The sequence below is a fragment of the Myodes glareolus genome, chromosome 17, assembly GCF_982192425.1.
Source record: "Myodes glareolus chromosome 17, mMyoGla1.1, whole genome shotgun sequence".
Lineage (NCBI taxonomy): Eukaryota > Metazoa > Chordata > Mammalia > Rodentia > Cricetidae > Myodes > Myodes glareolus.
The window spans coordinates 50461965-50473963 of NC_142042.1; the positions used below are offsets into that span (position 1 = coordinate 50461965).

At 41.7% G+C, this 11999-nt stretch overlaps 1 long non-coding RNA gene across 2 annotated transcripts in view; it reads left to right on the forward strand.

The window, feature by feature from the left end:
- LOC125406429 (uncharacterized) overlaps positions 1–3573 on the forward strand; it is a 53134-nt gene extending 49561 nt beyond the window's left edge. For both annotated transcript variants that reach the window (XR_015735342.1, XR_015735340.1), the window contains exon 4: positions 2961–3573. This is a non-coding gene — a long non-coding RNA (uncharacterized LOC125406429). The remainder of the gene's footprint in view (positions 1–2960) is intronic.
- The last annotated feature ends 8426 nt before the right edge of the window (positions 3574–11999 follow it).

Here is an 11999-nt window from a genome sequence, read left to right on the forward strand (position 1 = left end):
TCTTCTCCCATTTTAGCATGGTATCCATGGGAACATGGGGCACGGGCTGAGGCTGGCAAAGCTAGAATTTTCAGAAATGCAAACACCTGCCTGCTCTTTTCCTTGTGTCCATCCTGTTGTCACCTTCTGCCTGGGTAGAAGCCAGTGCTGGATCTAAGGTCTCAATCAGTAGGGTGGTGGTTTCCTTCATGGCATCTGCCCATCTTCTCTTGTGGCCCTAATTCGTGCACATGGCCCACTAGTCTCTAGTTGCTGCTTTAGGAGCTTGGGGTCATCCTCAGAGGGAGGCCCCTTCTTAGCTGGACCCCATGACCTGGAAGCTTGGGTTTTTCCTAGGTGAAATTTAAGGTGTCAGCATACCCAAGCCAACCTGGCGACATGCGTGCTCATGCTATAGGACAGAGGAAGTGAGAGAGTTGCTGTATATCTGACAGGGGTAGGAGGTGGCTCTCAGAATACTCTGGGCTGCACAGCTAGGTGGTGACCTCAACTTCTGGTTACTAAGTCAATACTTTTGAATTCGATTCTGTGCCTCCTTCCCTCTTGTCCAGAATGGCATACAGTTGCTGTAGTGACCCGCAGACTTGTGAGCAGAGCTCCCCTGGAACCAAAGGAGGAGATTTGAGGGGCTGGCAGAAGCACAAAAATCAGTGTCCCAGGGTAGAAGCCTTTGAGGTCCCTGAAGTCCATCTCTGCACATAACTCCTCCACCCCACAAAGGTCCCCAGGTCCTTGAATCCCTTGCAGCAGACCTAGAGACCGATCCCTGGCCAGTTGTGGCCTGGATGTTTACTCACTGGCCATCTTGGAGTATGGTGCCCAGGGATTTTTTTAGGTTCCTTTGGAAAGAGCAGAGTGAGTGCACCCCTGTTGCACAACAATTGGTATTCTCAGTGCACTCTGGCCATGAGTGGAATTGCTTTGCATAGCCTCCCAGCAGCTTCCTGTGCTTCTGTGAACATGGCAGCAGGCTGGATAAAGAGCAGCTCCCCTAGTAGTGGCCCCAGTGCAACTAAGATTGCCTCCTACAGTTTCCATGACCCAGGAAGGTGTCTGAGCAAGCTGAACTTAGGTGACCTGTATTGAGCACCACAGCCCTTTGTTTACTGGGCATGGGAAACACAGCCTCTTTTGTCCTGAGGCTTCCATGTCTGGCAGGATCAGAGAACATCTCTGCAGGGGATTCTGCATCCTAGGCCACCTCTGGGTTCCTGTGTTGACCTTGTGGTGCCTGTGAGCCCACATCCTATGCACAAGCCTCATCAAGGAACCTCTAGCTTTTGGCTCAGCCCAGCCCCCCCCCCCACAGAAATACACTCAGTTTCTTTGGAAACTACACAAACTTCCAAGTGTCTATGGCCAGGTGCTCATGGTCTCAGGGGCAGGTAGCCATTGTGGCAAAATGTCTGTCATCTACATAACTCCCTCCCTCCTCTATCCTCTCTGCCTGCAGTGTTCTCCCTTGCTTTCCTTTCTTTAAGACATGGCTTTTGCTGAGTTGTGCTTGGCTTGAATTCAGGAACCAGAACCTGCCAGAAGAGGTTTCTGATCCACAGCTACATCCCCAGAATCCTACAGGGGTTTTGAAAGGAACCACCAACATCATCTACCACCTGCTTGTGTGTACCTAGTGGGCACCAAGCTCAATTGAATGTAGTGGCTCAGGGTGAATCCAAGTAGAAGCAGTCAGAGTAGGATATGGAATGTAGGGTGCACAAAAGAGACCAGGAAGGCCTGTGGGTACCATCCAGACCAGGTTTCACTGCCTTTTCCTCTTCTTTCAAACCCACTGTCTTTGATAATTGGCACCCATGTAGGTGCCATATACCTACCCAGTGTAATACTCAGGGTTATGGGTCAAAAATCCCCTTCTCCTGCTCTGTGCTTTCCAGGCATCATCTCAACTACAAGAATACTCAGAGATATCTCTGAAATTAACATAGGCCATAATATGGCATCCTTGAATTTGACATCCTGTGCTTATGTGTGTATGTTTGTGTGTGTGTGTGTGTGTGTGTGTGTGTGTGTGTGTTTGTGTTTTCTTTGATTTATATGTTGTCACTGGCCAGGAAAGTCATCCAGGTAGAGACCATATGAAGTACCAGAGAACAGAGAGACCCATCTCTGTCCAGTGCTTGCCTTGTTGTTTGGCCAAAGCTGAACCTTTTACCATATGTTCAGCTGATGGATAAATTGTTGGAAACTCCAGTGAAGAGATTTGACATTTACAATTCCTTTCTGGAGATGACAGACCTCTTACAGTTCCTTGTCTGTGGATAGTTCTAGAGACACTTGGACAGTCAGGGAAAGTCCTGGAGCTCCTTGGTCAGATGAACATGATCAAACAGTTCCTTATGCAAGAAAGTGTCGCACATATATACTTTAGAGTTCTACTCAGTGGTAAAAAAACAATGATATCTTGAACTGTGCATGCAAATGGGTGGAAATAGAAAACACTTTACTGAGTGAGATAACCCAGAACCAAAAAGAGGAATATGGTATGTACTCATTCATAAGTGGATTCTAACCATAATAAAAGGACATTGAGCCTATAATTCGTGATCCTAGAGAAGCTAAATAAGGAGGTGAACCCAAAGAAAATCATACAGTTATCATCATGGATATTGAAAGTCAACAAGATCATTGGGCAAAAGTTGGGAGCATGGGGGTGGGGGTGGATTGGATGAAGGGGAGATGGGGAGAGAGAAGGGAGTAGGGGATGATTGGGGAGAGCTTGGGGGAATGGGATACTTGAGATGAATGAAAGGTGGATATGGGAGCAGGGAAGAAGTTATCCTAACCAAGGGAGCCATTTTACGGTTTGCAAGAGACTTGACTCTTGAGGGGATCCCAGGTCATAGGGGAGGTCCGCAGATTGTTCCTTGGGCAGCAGAGGAGAGGGTGCCTGAGCTGGCCTTGTCCCATAGCCTCACTGATGAATATCTTGCTTATCACCATAGATTCTTCATCTGGTGATGGATGGAGAAAGAGACCGAGACCCACATTGGAACACTGGACTGAGCAGAAGGAGGGAGAACATGAGCAAGGAAGTCAGGACCACGAGGGGTACATCCACCCACTGAGACAGTGGGACTGATCTAATGGGAGCTCACCAACGCCAGCAGGACTGGGAGTGATGGAGCATGTGATCAAACCGGACACTCTGAATGTGGCTGACAATGAAGACTGACTGAGAAGTCAAGGACAATGACACTGTATTTTTATTCTACTGCATGGACTGACTTTGTGAGAGCCTGGTTTGCTTGGATGCTCACCTATATAGACCTGGATGGAGGGGGGAGGACCTTGGACTTCCCACAGGGCAGAGAACCCTGACTGCTCTTTGGACTGGAGAAGGAGAGGAAGGGGAGTGGTGGAAGGAGGAGGGAAATGGGAGGAGGTGGAAATTTTAAATAAAAGAAAGAACAGAAATATGCAGGCAAATGGAGAGAACTAGAAAAACAAAACATCTTAAGTGACACAACCCATACCCAGATAGGCAAACCTGGTATGTATTTACTCACAAGTGGACATTAGATGTAAAACAAAGGATAACCAGCCTATAGTACATGACCACAGGTAACAAGAAGAACCCAAAGAGAGATATACATGGATTCCCCTGAGAAGGGAAAATAGACAAAATCCCCTGCGAAAATAGAGAGCATTGGGGAGAGAAAGGAGGAGAGAAAGGCAGGGGTAAAGATTAAGAGAAAGGGGAAGGACAACATGCAGAAACAAGGTGGAACAGATGGAAAGAGGACAGAGCAGGAGAGTAAGGAAATAGATATCTTGATTAAGGGAAACATGGGGCTAGCAAGAAACCTAGCAGCAGGAAAAAATTCCCAGAAATACACAAAGATAACCCTAGCTAAGAACCCTAACTCATAGTGGAGAGGGTAACTTAATTAAGTTACTGTTTTGCGATTTGATAAATATTTTTAAATTTAGATAAAAGTTTGAAATTTACATGTAGTTTATTGAAATTCATCTATCCTAATTCTAAAGATAGGAATGAAAGAATAAATTTATATCAAGCTAAGGAAAACTACATGAAACATTAAATATTTTCTGAATGAAAGAATAACAACTTCATGTAAAGTAGAAGTTGAAAAGTATTTAGGTGATATATAATATAAGAAATTTGAGGATATCTATAAATCATAAAAAGTATGATCTATGTGGAAATCAAATATAATGAAAACATCAGTGAAATTTATACTCCCCCCAAAATATAAACTCATTGTTAAAACTGATTTAATTTAAAAGTCTCCTCCTATGCTTAGAAAACAGAGAAATATAAAGCATTATTTTAATAGTCACACAGGTGAATGGGAATGTTCAGAACTCTTCCAGTTCTGTATTTTCCTCTTCATGTGTCTTTTATACTTGTCATTATCACAATCATTTGATGTTTTCTTCGAATTGTGATGTTTTTACAATTAATGATGAAAACATTACCTAAGAAATTCATGACTAAATATGAGATAGACTCTTAATAACTAACAGAAAATCATCTAAAAATTCTAAATTTTGTTATAGTTTTTTCTCCTATTTTTCCTAATGTTTATCACAATTGTAACATTTCTAGCCATAAATGATTAATTAGGTGATTGATACATTCAAGGAAGGCAATCTGAAAGAGATGAAATGGGAAGACAGATTTTATCATTATATTCATATTATAACTATTAGTATCTCAGTACTTTTGACAAATTCTATGTAGTCATTTAATTGAAATGACCATTTTGACCTGTAATATCCCATACATTTTAAATAGCCTGTGAAATGCTTTAGATTTTGTGTCAAACTGTTGTAAACAGGAGTGGGCCTGCTTTTGGTCGTGGCTGCCCAGCTATCTTAGTCCTGAAATAACCACACAGAAACTGTATTCATTTAAACACTGCCTGGCTCATTGGCTCTAACTTCCTATTAGCTCCTTCTTACATTTTAATTTAACCCATTTTCATTAATCTGTGTATTGACACATAACTGTGACTTTCTGGCAAGATTCTAACCAGAATCTGTCCCAGGCAGAAGATCTATGGCATTCTGCCATCCTGCCCTTCTTCCCAGCATTCATTTCTGTCTCCCTGACAACCTAAGTTCTGTCCTATCAGCAGGCCCAAAGCAGTTTCTTTATTAACCAATAAAGGTAACACAAATACAGAAGGGCCTCCTACCCCTTTTCTGTTTAAACAAAAAGGAAGACTTTAACTTTAACATCGTAAGATCACATATAATAAAACAGTTATCAAGCAAGAATTACAGTTATTATATTTATATTTACTATATCTTTTATTATAACTAAGGAAAACTATATAATTTCTTCAACTCCATCAAAGATTTCAGAAAATGATAACATTACTCAAGTAAACAGTAAGTGCATTATAAGCAACTTTCAAAACTCTAGAAATTGCAGAGACATCTCGCTTCCTGTGCAGTCACCCAAAGTTCCTCTGTACCGTTGCGGCATCCATCTTCAGCCTACAGGCCCATAGTTTCAGCAGACATTTCCATGAAGCAGGAAATTTCAAAGGCAGTTCAGTCACTATCTGCTGTGTCCTGCAGAATGTCTCATAGACTCTTTCATAAATCAGGAACCCCAAAAGATCATCTCAATTTTAGGGAAGTTCAGCAGTCCTCTCTCTGCAGGTTCTTTGTGTCCAGTTTATACAACAGTCCAGGCAAGAGCAGTTTCTTGCCCAAATGGATATCAAACTCCATAAGGAGCCTCTTCATTGCCCATCTTCCTCTTGAAATAGCTGGTGCTACTAGGAGCAGACATGTCTCATTGTCATGAAAAGCACTAAGTTATTAAAACATTTAAAATGGCATATTCTGTAGTCTTTGAAAGATATGAAGAAGGCCTATCTAACTGAAATACATCTTTATATATCTAGAAAATCTAACATGACTACAAGCTTGATTATTATCGATGATTATCCATTAACAACCTATATTTCCTAATTATACTTACATTTTTAAATGAGCTACACAATCACAAAACCTTAATCAAGATCAGAAATAAATACACATATAAAAAGTTTGACCTTAAAATCCATACCAATGCAAATTATTCATATCTATATCATAACCCCCTTTAAATGTAAAAAAACATTTATAAACAATATTTGGGAACATGGGCACAGTTTTTTCTCTCCAGGCAGGAAGTATAGGTGGGAAAACTGGACAGGAAGTACAGGTGAAGCAAAGAGAACAGGAGTATTCTCGGAAGCAGGAAGCTCCCTCTGCAGTTCTGCTCAGACCACCAGAGAGGCAAGGTGTAAGCTGCCCTCCTGAAAAAGGTATTGAGCTGTGTGGCTAATATATAAAAATAATGGGCTTATATAAGTTATAAGAGCTAATAAGTAGCCTGAGTTAAGGGCCAATCAGTTTATAATCTTATGGAGTCTTCTGTGTGATTTTCTTTGAGGCTTGTCAGCTGTGGGGTACCAGGCAGGACAGATATCCCAACAAGCAGGCCCCTTCATGTTACAATTGAAGGGAGGATAGTTCCCGCTATCCCTAGTTCAGATAAAAAATCTTAAGAGGGAAGACTAAGTCCCTCTATCTCTTGATCAGATAGAGAAGGTTCTTCAGTGAGGATCAGTCCCGCTATCCCAAAATCAGATAGAGAATGATCAGAAGGAAGGCTACTACATGCTATGGCTAGTTAATACAGAGAAGGTTCTGAAGGGAGGCTACATCCTGCTATCCCTAGGCCAGATAGAGAAGATTCTGAGGGGAGAATAAGTCCTGCTTTCCCTAGGTCAGAAGGAGAAGGTTCTGAAGGCAGGCTACATCCCACTATCCCTAGGTCTGATACAAAAGGTATTGAAGAGAGGCTACGTCCTGCAATCTCTAGATAAGATAGTGAAGATATTGAAGGGAGGCTATGTCCCTCTATCCTGAGATCAGATAGAGAAAGTTCAGAAGGGAAGATTAGTCCCGCTATCCCTAGATCAGTTAAAGAATGTAGAAAAAGGAGTCTACTAAGTGCTAGTCCTACGACAGATAGAGAAGGTTCTGAACGTAGACTTGGTTTTGCTATCCCTATGTCAGAGAGCAAAGATTCTGATGGGAGGCTATGTCCTGCAATCCCTAGGTCCGATAGAGAAGGTTCTAAAGAGAGGCTCAGTCCTCCTATCCCTAGGTCAGATAAAGAAGGTTCTGAATGGAGGCTACATCCCACTACTTCTAGGTCTGAAGAGAATGTTCTGAAGGGAGTCTTGGTCCCGCTATCCCTAGGTCAGAAAGAGAAGGTTCTGAATGGAGGCCATGTCCCGCTATCTCTAGAAAAGTTAGAGAATGTTCTGAAGGGAGCCTCCATCCTCCATTCCTCGGTCAGATAGAGAAGGTTTTGAAGGGAGGCTAGGTCCCCCTATTCCTAGGTCAGTTTGAGAAGGTTTGGAAGGGAGCTCATGTCTCGCTATCTCTAGGTCAGATAGATAATGTTCTGAAGGGAGGCTCGGTCCTGCTATCCCCATGTCAGATAGAGAAGTTTTGAAGGAAAGCTATATCTGGCTACCTGTAGATCAGATGAAGAATATTCTGAAGGGAGGCTTGATCTCTCTATTCCTGGTTCAGATAAAGAATGTTCTGAAGAGAGGGTCAGTCCTGCTATTCCTAGGTCAGATAGAGAAGGTTCTGAATGAAGGCTCTGACCTGCTATACCTGGGTCAGAGAGAGAAGGTTCTGAAGGGAGGTTAAGTCCTTCCATCCCTAGATCAGATAGAGAATGTTCTGGATAAAAGCTTGGTTCTGCTATCCATACATCATTTAGAGAAAATTCTGAAGGGAGGCTCGGGCCCCCTATCTCTTGGTCAGATAGAGAAGGTTCTGAAGGAAGCATATGTCCCAATATCCGTAGGTCCAATATAAAGGTTCAGAAGGCAGGCTCGGTCCCCCTATTCCTAGGTCAGATAGAGAATGTTCTGAAGTGATACTACATTCTGCTATCCCTAGGTCAGATACAGAAGGTTGTGAATTGAGACTATATCCTGCTATCCCTAGGTAGATAGAGAAGGTACTGAAATCAGGCTAAGTCCCGCTATCCCTAAGTCAGATAGAGAAGGTTCTAAAGGCTGGCTTATTCTCCCTATCCTTAGGTCAGATAGAGAAGGTTCTAAAGGGAAGCTCAGCCCTGCTATCACTAGGTCAGAGAGAGAAGGTTCTGAAGAGAGGCTACATCCTGCTATCCCTAGCTCGGATAGAGAAAGTCCAGAAGGGAAGATCCGTCCTGCTATCCCTAGATCAGATAAAGAATGTGAAAAAAGGAGGCTACTATATGCTATGCCTAGGACAGATAGAGAAGTTTCTTAAGGTAGGCTTGGTTTTGCTATCCCTAAGTCAGATAGAAAAGATTCTGAAGGGAGGCTCGGTCCTCTTATTCCTAGGTCAGATAGAGAAGGTTCTGAAGTGAAACTGGGTCCCCTATGCCAAGGTCAGATAGAGAAGTTTTTGATGGAGTATGTGTTGCACTAAGCCAAGGACAGATACAGAATGTTTTGAAGGGAAGCATGGTTCCACTATCCCTATGTCAGAAAGAGAAGGTTCTGAAGGGTGGCGACATCTGGCTATCCTTAGGAGACATAGAGAATATTTTGATGGGAGGCTTGGTAACTCTATCCCTGTGTCAGAGAGAATGTTCTGAAGAAAGGCTATGTTCTATTATCTGTAGGTCATATAGAGAAGATTCTAAAGGGAGGCTACATCCCACTATCTCTAAGGTCAGATAGAGAATGTTCTGAAGGGGACTATGTCTTGTTATCCCTCAGCCATACAGAGAAGATTCTGAAGGGAGGGTATGTCCTGATATTTCTAGGTCAGAAAGAGAAGGTTATGAAACTTCAGAGACTTGTTCCTGCTATCCTTAGGTCAGATAGAGAATGTTTGGAAGGGAGACAGGGCCTACCTATCCCTAGGTCAGACAGAGAAGGTTCTGAAGAGAGACTCAGTCTCAATATCCCTCAGTCAGATAAAGATGGTTCTGAATGGAGGGTTGGTCCCATTATAGATAGGTCAGATAGAGAAGGTTCTAAAAGGAGGCTCAGTCCCTAATCCCAACATCAGAAAGAGAATGTTCTGAAGGGATGTTTGGGCCTGCTATCCCTACGTTAGATAGAGAATGTTCTGCTGAGAGTCTTGGTCCCCTATCCGAAGGTCAAATAGAGCATGTTCTGAAGGGAGGCTCATTCCCGCTATCCCAAGGTCAGATAGAGAATGTTCAGAGGGTAGACTAGGTTCCTCTATCTCTAGATGAGATCGAGAAGGTTCTGAAGTGAGGATAGTCCCACTAACTTTAGATCAGATAGAGAATGTTAAGAAGGGAGGCTACTATGTGCTATGCCTAGTTCAGATTGAGAAGGTCCAGAATGAGGGCTACATCCTGCTATTCCTAGGTTCAATAAAGAAGGTATTTAAGGGAGGATTGAAGAGAGAAAATGAGAAAGCAAGAAAGAGAGAGAAATAAAGAGAGAAATAGAAAAAGAGAAAGAAAGAAACAGAGAAAAAGAAAGAGAGAAAGAGAGAATATCACTGGGGGAAAGAAAAAAGAGAGAGTGAAAGAGGGAGAAAGAGAGAGAGAGAAAATAGAAAAAGAGTGGGGAAAGAGACAAGGAAAGAGAAATTGACAGAGAAAGAGAGATATACAGAAAGAATGAAAAAGAGAAAAAGAGACAGATAAAGACAGAAAGATATATAGAGAAAGAAAGAGCAAGAAAGACAGAGAGAAAAAGATAGAGAGAAAAATAGAGGGGAAAGGAGAAAGAGCTATAAAGAGAGAGAAACAGAGAGAGAGCAAGAGAGAGAAACAGAGGGGGAGAAAGAGAAAGAGAGAGAAAAGAAAGAGAGAAAGGGTGAGAAACAGTAAAGAAAAAGAGAGAAAGAGAGAAAGAAGAGAGAGAGAAAATAGAGAAAGATAAAGAGAGAAAGAGAGAGTAACAGTGGGGGGAGAGAAAGAAAAAGAGGGAGAAAGAGAGAAAGAGAAAAGGAGAAAAACAGTGCAGAAAGAGAGAGAAATACAGAAATAAAGGGAGAAAGAGAGAAAGAGAGAGAAAAAAACAGAAAGAGAGAGAGAAATAAGACGTGAGAAAGAAAGAGCAAGAAAGAAAAAGTGAAAAAGAGAGAGAAAAAGAGAAAAATAGAGGGAGAAAAGAGAAAGAGTAATAAAGTGAGAGCGAAACAGAGAGTGAGAAATAGAAAGAAAGAGAGAGAAAAAGAGAGAAAGAAACAGAGAGAGAATGATAAAGACAGAAAGAAAGAGCGAGAAAGAAAGAGTAAAAAAGAGAGAGACAGGAACAAAGTGGGGCAAATGAGAAAGTGCAATAAAAGGAAAGAGAAACAGAGAGAAAGAGAGAGAAAGAAAGATAAGAGAGAGAAAAAGAGAGAGAGAATGAGAGAAAGAGAAAGAGAGAAAACAGAAGAGAGAAAAAGAAATAGAGAAAATGAAAGAGTGAGAAAGGGAGAGAAAGAGTGAGAGAAAGAGAGAGAACGCTAGAGAAACACAGGGAGGAGGGAGAGAGAAAAGAGAGAGAATGAAAGAAAGAGAGAGAAACAAAGGGGGAAGAAAGAAAGAGAGAGAGAATGATATATAGAGAGAAACAGAGGGGAGAGAGAGAAAGAGAGATAGAGTAAAAGAAAGAGAGAGAGAAAGAGAGAGAAAAATAGATCGAAAGAAAAAGAAAGAGAAAATATAGGAAAATAGAGAGAAAGAAAGAGAAAGAAAGCAAGAGAAAAGAGAGAGAAATATATATAGAGAAAGATAGAAAATAAAAGAGAGAGAAAAAGAGAGAGAAAAGAGAGAGAAATAGAGAAACAGAGAGAGAAAGAAAGAGTGAGAAAGAGAGAGAAAGTAAGACAGAAAGAGTGAGAAAGTGAAAGAAAGAGAGAAAAAGAGACAAATAGAAAGGGGAGAGCAAGAAAAAGAGAGAGAAATAGAGAGAAAGGGAGAGAGAAACAGAAAAAGAGAAAGAGAGAGAAAGAGAAACAATGAGAAACAATGGGGGTATAGAGAATGAAAGAGAGTGAAAGAGAAGAAAAGAGAGAAAGGGTGGAGAGAGAAAAAGAGAGAGAAATAGAGACAGAAAGAGGCAGAAAGAGAGAGAGAAAAAGAGAGAGAAAGAGAAAGAGAAGGATAGAGAAAGAAAGAGAGAAAGACAGAAAGAGTTAGAGAGTGAGAGAGAGAAAGTGAGAGACAGAAATTGAGAGAGGGAAAGAGAAAGAAATAGAGAGAGAATGGGAGAGAAAGAGAGAAACAGTGGAGGAAGAGGGAGATAGAAAGAAGCAAGGTCAGATAGAGAAGCTTCTGAAGGGAGGCTCAGTCCCGCTATCCCTAGATCAAAAAGAGAAGGATATGACCCCTGGGTGACCACCCACCCCTGCTGACCCCTATGTGACCCTACCCTTAGATAGCTCTCTGATTGGCCGACTGACAAACTGAGATAGCTTTCTGATTGGCTGACTGAGAGATTGAGATAGCCCTCTGATTGGCCGACCGACAGACTGAGATAGCTCTCTGATTGGCCAATCGAGAGACTGAGATAGCTCTCTGATTTGCCGACTGAGAGACTGAGATAGCTCTCTGATTGGCCAACTGTTTAATTATGCGAAGCTGTGCTGTTGTTTTTCCTCACCTGCCTAAGTCACCCGATTGGTCTAATGAACCATGACCTGCAGAATGAAGGCTTTTATAGTTGTAAATGCTGAGGAAAAGACATATCAGCTTCCTATACCCAGTGAAACAGTGAATGAAATCTTGTATTGTATCCACAGATGGATTATATATTATTACCATCAAGAGTTAAAAGATGCAGAGTGATAACTACACTATATTTCTCCTTAAACTCTCCTACTTGTCTTAATATGTGTCTCCTGTACTTTTCTAGAAATAACCATGTTACATACAGGATGACAAAATTGTACTCATTCCACATACCTTATACTAATTGGGTTAGCAGTAACAGGGAAAGATAATTCTATGAGTGTGGTGTGGAGAATTT